A 10,247-nucleotide genomic window follows, 5' to 3' on the forward strand; every position below is an offset into this window, starting at 1 on the left:
GTGTATATGGTCGCAATATGTACACACGTACTTGACTCCCAGAAAACCTTTAAGGTTCAAGATACTGTAAAAGTGGGTTTCGTGGTGAAGGACATATACAATCTTGTTTTTCACACGTTCACTGGTTGTAAAGTACTTCCAAGAACCATTGTGATAAAGAACTTTCACCGTAACGGCGAAATAGTTCTCAAAAAGACATATGTCACCAAAGCCGACCATCCGATCTGGAGGTATTTCAAGAACCTCATGGGCTTCAGCCGCTCTAGACATGATGACAGCGTCGGGGGTGTTGCGCCCCATCAGCAACCCCACGATGCTGGCCGCCAGACACGTGTTGGCTGCTCCGTTGTTAAAGTTGAGCAGCCAACATTGTTTCTTACCAATTATCTCGCTGGCTAGTATGCTCTTTAAAGGCCTGGAAACACCCCCTCACAACCCCGTACAAGGAGGGCTATGACTCTGAAAGTGCCATAGGCGACTAGTTCAGCCTTACTCTGTAAAAGCAGTGAGAGGTTTTCTAAAAATTCCACGGCATCAAACACAGCGCAGGACTTTCGTTTGGTGAACAAGGGGCTGTCAAAACCCTGCCCCTGGAAGAGTAGTTGGAAAAAATCATTAGGACCCACATCGCGTAACAACCTTTCTAGGAGGGTTTGCACAGCCTGATATATGGCTAAAACCCCACGATCGGAGGACCTTATCTGGTGATGGTTAGCAAACCTAAACTCCTCGTAGTGCTCTGTAGCGTTAAATCTCTCTACAGTGCGACTGTAACTTCTAACACTCTCTAAAAAGACGGCCTCGGAATCCTCATCTTGAGGAAATTATCTTGCTGGGGAGCACACTGCTGTATTATTTTGGGGGTCCTGGCTTAGCACTGACTCGGAGTGTCTTTTAAGCCGCCGTGTAGCGCATATTCTGGCTTTATTGAGTTTACTTATAAAAAGCCTGCGTTGCTTAGCGCTATTAGCTCACTTTTGCTTTTTACGGGACCAGTCTTTTCGAGAATACCTCTCTCCGCCTATCTGAACAGTATGGTTTGTACATGTGTGCAACGTACTCATGGAGGCCTCTGCTACAGACCCATCCCCTGGTCCTTCTATGTGTTCCTGGTGATGAGTATTGCCGCTCTACCACCTGAACCCTTCATACATCCTCCCCTTGGGGTGTTCTCTCCTGAACTTGTGTGTTGGAGGGTGGCTGATACTGTTGTATGTGCTTCAGGCGCCGTTCGTGAACCTGTATGACTCTGTTTGAGGGGGTCTATGTAATTTGTATGCCTGAGAAAGCGTAAAAAGCGCAGGGACTTGGTCAGTACAGCATGGACCTTACTGCTATATTTTAATCTGTGTGTTCTTTTAGTAATACCAGGGGTCCGTGGGGTCTTTAGGGGTCGGCGTAGGCCTAGTCACGCCCGTATACCCCTTATGTCTGACACAGTTGTTTGACAGGTTTGGAGGAGCACCCTTTTACAACTGTCAACCATTTGCGGTATCTTCCGCTGCGCCCCCATCTTGACCATGTCCTCGCTATCCCCCAGCCTCAGTTTTAAGGTTGTGGTATTCGCTTGCCGTTTTAGCTTTCTGACCACCATCTGTATATCTTTAACATACTCCCCTAGTACATCTTTTGGGTTTACAGAATCGTATTGCAGCGGGTTAGGGATGAACACCCCGATGGGTTGTATAACGGCCTCTCTCACACCGGCCGTCGCAGTACCAGTCTGTAAAGGATGGCACCGGGGGATCATAGAAACAGGGTCCCAGTGCGAACACCCTGGGATGGCAGGGGAAGGGGCCTCACTAATTGACCCCTCCAAGCCCTGATCTGGACAGTCGCCAACTGCCGTACTGTCATCGGCATGTATTGATGGGGGTGATGCGGGGCTTACACTGGACGCAGGGCTGGTTGGGTCGTACGCTCCTGGCGGGGGATAGGTGAAATAGGGCCTGGGGAGTGTAAATGACGGTCGAAATAATAGAGGATGGAATTGTCGGGGATGGGGGCGGTTGAATGCATAACAGGCGTGTTAGGAGGACCATCGTGCGCTGCTTCTGAGGGTCTATCAAGGCTGTCTACTAGACCTGTCAGGGCCTTGAGAAAATCCCGGTTGGCTATATAAGGTGCTCCTAAGGGTTGAGCATTTTCAAGCATTGGGTTCCTAAACCCGTCAGGAAGGATTATAGAAGGTTTTGGGGGCTGGTCTAGGGGGAGCTCCTCTACTGACGCCGCTAGTTTATTTGAAACTACATAGGGCTTCAGAGGATGGGATGGGCCCTGCGGTGTTATGGACTCAATTAAGAACCCTTCCACTGTTTCTACTTGTAGCGTAGGGGGCCCTTGCTTCTTCTTAAGATATTTTCTTGAGAGGCGGTTGACCTTAGAGGCTTAGGGCTGTAACAGATCTTCTGCAACCGCCGTTACAGCCATCACCCCCTTAGAGATTGTGGGGGTAGAGGATTCATTCCCTGGCTTAACAACATTTTTTAATGATAGATCTAAAGGAGTAGTTTGGGGCTCCGGAACCACCTGTTTCTTCTTTAGGTCTAAAGGAGCTGCTTGGGACTCCAGGACCACTTGTTTCTTCTTGGGGTCTAAAGGGGCTGCTTGGAACTCCTGGACCACCTGTTTCTTCTTGGGGTCTAAAGGGGCTGCTTGGAACTCCTGGACCACCTGTTTCTTCTTGGGGTCTAAAGGGGCTGCTTGGGGCCCCAGGACCACCTGTTTCTTCTTGGGGTCTAAAGGGGCTGCTTGGGACTCCTGGGCCACCTGTTTCTTCTTGGGGTCTAAAGGAGCTGCTTGGGACTCTGAGGCCATCTGGATCTTCTTAAGGGCCTTTTGCTGAAGCTTTGTGTTCTGGACTGTCTTTGTGATGTCGCTTAACGGTGTCATCGACCTCTTCGCCTTACATGAATCTTCTCCATTGCTATTTTGAACTGCTCCTAAAATTTAAACATGAAAATATATATGTTATGTTATTTTATATGTTATGGTATTTTATATTTATAAAGCGCACAGATGCCACAGCCAAGCGGCGTCCCGGCGCTACAAAGGACGAGCAACACAACAACAGATGTATCGTACCAGCCATGACCACTAAGCCAAAGATAACAAGAATGTTTTCACCGCTTTCCTGAAAGGAAGCAAGTCCGGAATAGATCGAATACTGACAGGCAATGTGTTCCAGAGGCTGGCTGCCAAAACACTAAATGAGCGGCCGCCCATTCTGGCTTTTTTAAAACGGGGAACTTTAGCCAGGAATTGACCCGTTGAACGAAGTGTTCTAGCCGGAGTGTAGTAAGAAATGGTCTGAGCTAAAATAGGAGGAGAAGCAAGCTTCAGAATTTTAAAAACCAGGCACAGTACTTTGAATTTTATCCTCTGCCTGACGGGCAACCAGTGAAGATCAGAAATGGAGCTCCTGACTGAGCAAAATTTAGGCAAACCAATCAGCATTCGTGCGGCCGCGTTTTGCACACGCTGAAGGCATGTGAGCTCTGCTTGATTGGTGCCCAATAAGAGTGCACTGGCATAATCCAATCTGGAAAGAATCATGGCCTGCACTATAAGTTGCCTAGTAGAGGCATCGAAGAATTTAAAAATAGGCCTAAGACTCTGAAGAACGCCAAAACAGGTGCCCGCCACTTTCTTTGTGTGGGGGGTAAATGATAAATTGGCATCAAGCAAAATCCCAAGATTCTTCACCTGAGTGACTGGTGTAGGAGTTTGGCCTAGCTCTGAAGGCCACCAGTCGTCTCCCCAGAGATGAATTTCTTTGCCCAGCACTGAGACTTCGGTTTTAGTGGCATTAAGTTGGAGACGATTGTCGGTCATCCAGCTTGCCACCTCTCTAAGAGCTTTTTGAAAACTAGAGGCATTCAGCATAGTATTCCCATTAAGTGCGACCGCTAATTGAGTGTCGTCAGCGTATGACACCATAGTAAGACACCATTTATTGGCAACTTCCGTCAGCGGCCTCACATACAAGTTGAACAGGGTCGGACTAAGTGCCGAACCCTGCGGAACTCCTTGGGAAATAGGGCGGGGAGAAGACTCATAGGGGAAAGTACACACTTTAAAAGTACGCTCGGCCAGAAATGAGCGAAACCAATCCAAAGCAGTGCCGTCCACTCCGGCTTCTCTCAGTCTCTGGAGCAGAATCGGGTGGGAAACAGTGTCGAAAGCGGCACAGAGATCCAAAAGGATCAGTGCCGCCGTCTGTCCAGAGTCTAACAAACTTCGAAGATGCTCAACCATAGCCACCAGGGCTGTCTCAGTACTATGGCCTGCTCTAAAGCCATTCTGGGAAGAATGAAGGATACCTGTATTTAAAAGGTGGCCAGATAGTATATTATTAACATGAGCCTCAGCAATCTTAGAGACCCATGGAAGCAAAGAAATGGGCCGGTAATGCTCTGGCTTTGCTGGATCTAATGTAGCCTTTTTCAATACCGGCATAACCATAGCTTGCTTCCATTTTATAGGTACCATCCCAGTACTGAGAGATAGCTTAATGAGATTGAGAAGAAACGGAAGACAGATCTCTGACAAATCCCTGAATTGTGCAGGTCTCAGAGGGTCCATCGGAGAACCCGATTTGACCTTCACCACCAGGGAATCAAATTCTTCCTGAGAAGGCACAGGAAGCACTAATAATGGACTAGAGATGTCATTCATAGATTCTACAATGTTAATAGATGTGGCATGGGGGGGGAAAGGATCTGTAAATCGCATCCACTTTTTCAACAAAAAATGACGCTAGTTCTTCACAATGAGCCTGAGAACCATTCCCCAACACAGCGGTTTTCCTGTTGGATAAATCTTTAAGAACCTTAAAGATTAGTTTGGTTGGGTTAGCACAGTTCTTGAATTCTAAGGAATAAAAGAAGCTCGTGCTTTACAGATGGCTCGATGGTATAACTTAATGCTGGCTTGATAACCCTGTTTAAGGATAGGGTCATATGTCTTGCACCAGGCTCTTTCTGCCCTTTTACAGGCAACCTTAAGGAGCCTGAGAGATTCATCATACCATGGGCTAGAATGGCCAGGCCTAGTCTTACTCCAACCTGCTGGTATTAAAGTGTCGAGGGCCTGAGTCAACCAATTACAAAAATAGTCATATCCAGAGGTAGCATCAGTAGGGAGTTCTGGTAGATGTTGTGACAGCAGCTGCTGAAAATCCTCCAAGTTCAGGTTCCTCCAAGGTCGTTTAAAAATGACAGGTGTAGTATTTCTAAAAGGAGAAACAATCGAAGTGATCCGAATATCAATCAGATAATGATCTGTCCAGATAATCGGTTTAGGTGGCAGTGCTTTCGCGTTATCCAAATTCGTCAGGAAGGGGTCCAGAGTATGACCCCCAACATGAGTAGGACCGCAAATTAACTGATGTAATCTTAATGCCTCAAGATCTGTGAGGAAACTGCACACCGCAGGGGATAGAGGAGCATCCATATGAATATTAAGATCACCTATTACGCTGAAATTAGCTGATCTAAGGGCTAAGGCAGAGACCACCTCTGGAAGAGCGGACCGAAAGGCGTCGTCAGGACCAGGGGGTCTATAAATAACCAAACCAGAAAAAGTGAGCTGGGAGGTCAACGAGATAGCGAAGTGAGCACTTTCACAGCCCACTATACTCACAGCATTCCATAGACAGGGATAGCACGTCCTTACTACAGCCGCAATCCCTCCACCTCTCGAATTACGGTGTAAGGTATGCATAGTGTAATCTGTAGGCAAGGCAAGGTTAATCGCCGTCGTGGCATTGTCGTGTAGCCAAGTTTCTGTTAGAAACAATATGTCCGGTTTTTCATCGGTGAGCAAAGTAAATACATCTAGATGATGACACACTAGGGACCTCACATTTAGGTGAAGTATTTTGAAAGTAGATGGGCAGCGAGAGACCAGAGGACGAGTAGCAATATTAATAGCGTTTGGTGGGGGCTGTAAAGCCCTAATGGACATGGGCGTAGGGAGTTCAAACCTCCACCCAGTGCATTGCACAGGGCCCGAAAGGGTGTCAAGTGGCCCATGCACACATCCACTCACCCTGTTTCTGTAGCTACGTATGTTATTTGCCGTAAGCATGATCAGCCTCCTGCGCGGCCTTCCTTGCCCTGCCGAAGCGCGGGTGAGCACAGACGGGCAGGACTCTGGCGCAACTCCGGCGCAGGGAAGGCGCCCAACACTGCGCGTCACCGCTGCGCGTGCAATTGGCTGGTTTAAATGCGCCGTCCTCGCCTAGATTGCCCGCCTACTCCCCCAATATGGCACCCAACAATGACCCGGCAGTTCCCCAAGCCAAAATGGCGTCCGCAGGTCACCCACACTTCCCCAATGACGGGACCCGCCAAACAGCGGTGCTGATACAATTTTATGGTGCGAGTAAGAGGATCGTGATGCAAGTAAGATAAGGGAATATATATTAGAAAAAAATAAGGAACCACAGACACCCCACCTCCACTTTATACATCCAATACTACGTATCGCCGGCCCCTTTCTGCTTGAGAGAATAAAACCCAGAGAGTTTTTGTTTTTTTGTTTTTTTTGTCACCCTTTTGTGAAACACACACCTTTTAGAGGTTTTTTCCTCGCTACTTTCTTTGTCACCGAGCCCTTTCTAGATGGTGAAGATTTCCTCTTTAGCGGACTTTTTTTTTGTTTGTGATTCTGCAGCCTGACACCGTGGGTCCTGTAAAGACAAACATAACCATATTTGCAGTATAAACCAGGCCTTAGCAGGCACCCCTGAGGAGTTCTCCTATAGTTCAGAGCTGGGGTTTTTGGGACTAGCCCCTCCCCAAGTCTTAGACATTATAAAGAACACAGACATTTTTTTATTTACCTGTAAGAACTGTGTTATCCTGCACTCTCAAAGACGTTCCTTGAACCTTCATGTACCATTCAAAACCGTCAATATCTAGTTGCTGTCCGGGGTCATAACCTATAACATCACACATACATGAGAATACCATTAGAAAAGCAGAGTTTCTGAGACAGCCTAGTACAAAAACTACCCAAAACTATACAACTCTAAATACACATACCTGGTTGGAGGGTTCGCATTCCTTCGTCGGTGATAGTTAATTCCGGGAGGTCCTGTGTTCAGGGCTAAATAAAAAAAAAAATACTGTTTTAAAACTAGAGGTCATAAACATGGCATTACAGTTTGTTACATACACCTTAGAAAACGTAAATACATATTACCTAGAGACACGCATCCTTAGACATGGGGTATACTTAAAACTACAACTATCAAAATGCCTCTTACTTTTTACTAAGAAATCATGGTTACCACCCCAGTGCCCAACCCCTTGCACAACTATAATCTAAACTATACAAGGCACATGCTGTTATTTACACAGATTTAAAAATTCAGCGTTCTATGTTAGGTTATTAACTTATAAACTGCAAGTATCAAAAGAGTATCTCCTAGGAAACAAACAGCCACAATCTGACCCCAAATACGTTAATGCGTTGCGCAGTCTACAGGGTACATATTCTGTGCATAAGACATATAGGCATAATTGTTGGTTGCCAGGGGTTGACAGAAGATGGTTTTTAAAACCACATGGGAGCCGTTCCTAGACTGATTGGCATTCACTTATGCGCACGCCTGTAAATGTTTTTTAATATTTATTTATTTAATTTATTATTTCATTGCCTGAAACTTTCTAGATATGCTGCATGCCATTTGCTTTTTAAATGGGGCTCGCAAAAAGCATGAGAAGCACTCCCATGCTCAACATTCTGTGATTCTGGGCACAGCACTTAATCTCTCCATGCCCTTCTAAAATAAATGTGTGCCTATTCTGACTGACAAATGTGTGCTTATGTAGGCACCGTGGCTCCTAAAAGCGCTCCAAGACCTTCGGGTCGACTTTGCGCTATATAAATATGCCCCAAAAACAAAAATAAAAGCCACAGGGACGCTGCTAAACTGGTCCCTGCGGCTGAAAATATGCTTTATTTTTTTTTTATTTTTTCTGGGGCCGATCCTCGCTGCCCCAGCACCATTGGGGAATCCTTGCCGGGAGCTTCAACTCGGTAATGTGGTGGAAGAACCCGCCCCTTCGGTGATGTCAGGGGAGTCCCCGGTGACATCACTGAAGGGGTGAGTCCTTCCACCGCAGACACGGAGAGGGAGCACCCTGCTCTGCCATCAAGATCCACGTGGGATCCTTGGATATGACTGCAGCCTCCCCAGCCCCCCAAACACCACCCAGGGGCCCACGCCCGTAAGTCTGGACCCCAGAGTCAGTGCCCGCACAAACCCCCAGAGCTCCGCCTGGACCCTCGCGGTCTCTGGGGTTCTTTTATTTTATAAAAGAGGCCTTGAGCCCCACCGAGCCTGCACAAGCCCCGAGAGTACCACGCCAGGAAACTGGACTTCGAGCCCACCCCTCCTACACTGCAGCACAAGCAACCCCGGCGCTCCGCTTGTAGCACAACGGCCTTTGTGGTTCTTTTACTTTATAAAAAGGGCCTCGAGCCCTACAACGCCTGCACAAGCCCCCAGAGTACCACTCCCCACGGCGGGCTCTGGGGGCCTTTATTTTTTATAATACGGGGCCGTGAGCCCCACACCCCCACCACAGCCGCACGCAGAGCCCCGTTAGTGGACAGTGTGCTCTGGGGGCCTTAATTTTTAGGTCTCGCTCTCGAGACCTATTGTCGCCGAGATGCCTCTCAAGGGAGACAGCCTGGGGCACGCGCAGTGTCAGTGTTGTGATTGTTGTCTGTGAACGCGCTTCACATGAACAGCATTTGCGCGTGGAGTGCTCCTCTCCGGAAGACCTGCTGGCACGTGCAGAGTGTTGTGATTTCTGTCTGTGAACGCACTTCACATGAACAGCATTTTTGTAATAAAGCCGCTCCTTTACAGTTAGTGCAAACTTTGCTGCACCTCTGGATTTATTATTCTTGAAAGGCAGGGTGTTAGAAGCTGAGTTCTGGAGTTTATTCTTTCTAATTCAAAAAAAGTTTGCCCTAGCACTAGGTACAGAGTGATTGTGAGTTTCAAAATTATATACATTTTGAAAGTTCTCATTTTACCTTATCCAAGGATTTTTTTTCACAATTCCTGGTAGTCTATATTAAACTAAGCATATTACAATATGAAATTAAAGACATTTTGTCAGAGCTTTCCGGTTACACACTTAAACAGTAGCAACGCTTTAATCAAGTGCCAGAGCATTTCGCAACTTTAAAACGCATTTTCCAACTAGTTTAACTTACATTCATTTTAGGTGTGTGTGGTATATTTATGTGCCGCTGCCTTAAGTTGACAGAATATTTTATTCAATTTGACCCCAGTACGAGCGGAAATGAGGCTAAAGTTCGGTTGCTATAAAAGAACCATAAATTACCACATTAAAAAACACGTGTAGCCGATAACCATTTTACTTAATGGCAATGCTATTCAATTTAAATTACGAAAAGAGACTCACCTGCAAATATTAGTGGGAACACTGCAGGAAAATCAGTCTTCTCTCGAGCAAGTCACGGGAACCGACTAAGTCCATCATACAAAACATTATCATGCTGCGCAGACTCCAATGCCCAATTTGCCGCCTGCAGACACTAATCCCACCCTTTCACAGCTCTTAACAGGTTGAGGTGGGGTCATTGAGGCTGCAGACCCCACCCCATCCTGTGACGAGTTGTGAAAGGGTGGGGTGGCTTGGCTCCAGCTCCTGATGGACGTGCAGCTCCTGGTGGTACCGGGCTAACTTTTCACTCACGTCATCAGGGGGAGGAGTGAAGCCCAGGAAGCAATGATTTTGCCTAGCTGATGACCTCACACGCTTCTAGGCGGTGAGCTCATTAGCCCGGCAATTAGTTACTGATGGCAGTGTGATGAAATCTATTTAAAACAAGGTGGAGGAACAGGTCAGAAAATATAAACCGAGGTGAGTGCTTCTAAAGCGCTGCCCAGTTTATCTTTGTTTTTAAAATACTGGCAGCCTCAGTACTATGGGAAATAGAAAGCACCACTTCTGGGGTAAATAATAAGGGGGGGCGTAGCCCCTCCGCCCATATAAGAGGACCGCCCCTGATTTCTCCCAATTGATGTGTGTGGGAAGCTGGCTCATTATATAATAAAGCAAAAAGAGGTATGCTGTGCAAAGAGTCCAGGTATCTCTTATAAGTGGACAGGGGCTTGCTCTAGCAATTCAAAGCTGCTCTCTTAGGGGGTAGTGTGCTCGAGCAGCCTGGGGCTTATCAGAAAGGAGTGTTAAACA

The 10,247-nt window shown here is 47.0% G+C and overlaps 1 long non-coding RNA gene across 3 annotated transcripts in view; it reads right to left on the reverse strand.

Moving 5' to 3' along the window:
• Window positions 1-9,576, reverse strand: part of LOC146854220 (uncharacterized) — a 59,391-nt gene extending 49,815 nt beyond the window's left edge. For 2 of the 3 annotated variants that reach the window (XR_014980747.1, XR_014980745.1), the window contains exons 1-4: window positions 9,453-9,576; window positions 7,050-7,113; window positions 6,848-6,946; window positions 6,576-6,694 (exon numbers count right to left, since the gene is read on the reverse strand). This is a non-coding gene — a long non-coding RNA (uncharacterized LOC146854220). The remainder of the gene's footprint in view (window positions 1-6,575; window positions 6,695-6,847; window positions 6,947-7,049; window positions 7,114-9,452) is intronic. The other variant, XR_014980746.1, reaches the window with a different exon arrangement.
• Window positions 9,577-10,247: the final 671 nt, after the last annotated feature.

This window comes from Triturus cristatus, chromosome 4_1, assembly GCF_964204655.1.
Source record: "Triturus cristatus chromosome 4_1, aTriCri1.1, whole genome shotgun sequence".
In the NCBI taxonomy this organism is placed as follows: Eukaryota; Metazoa; Chordata; class Amphibia; order Caudata; family Salamandridae; genus Triturus; species Triturus cristatus.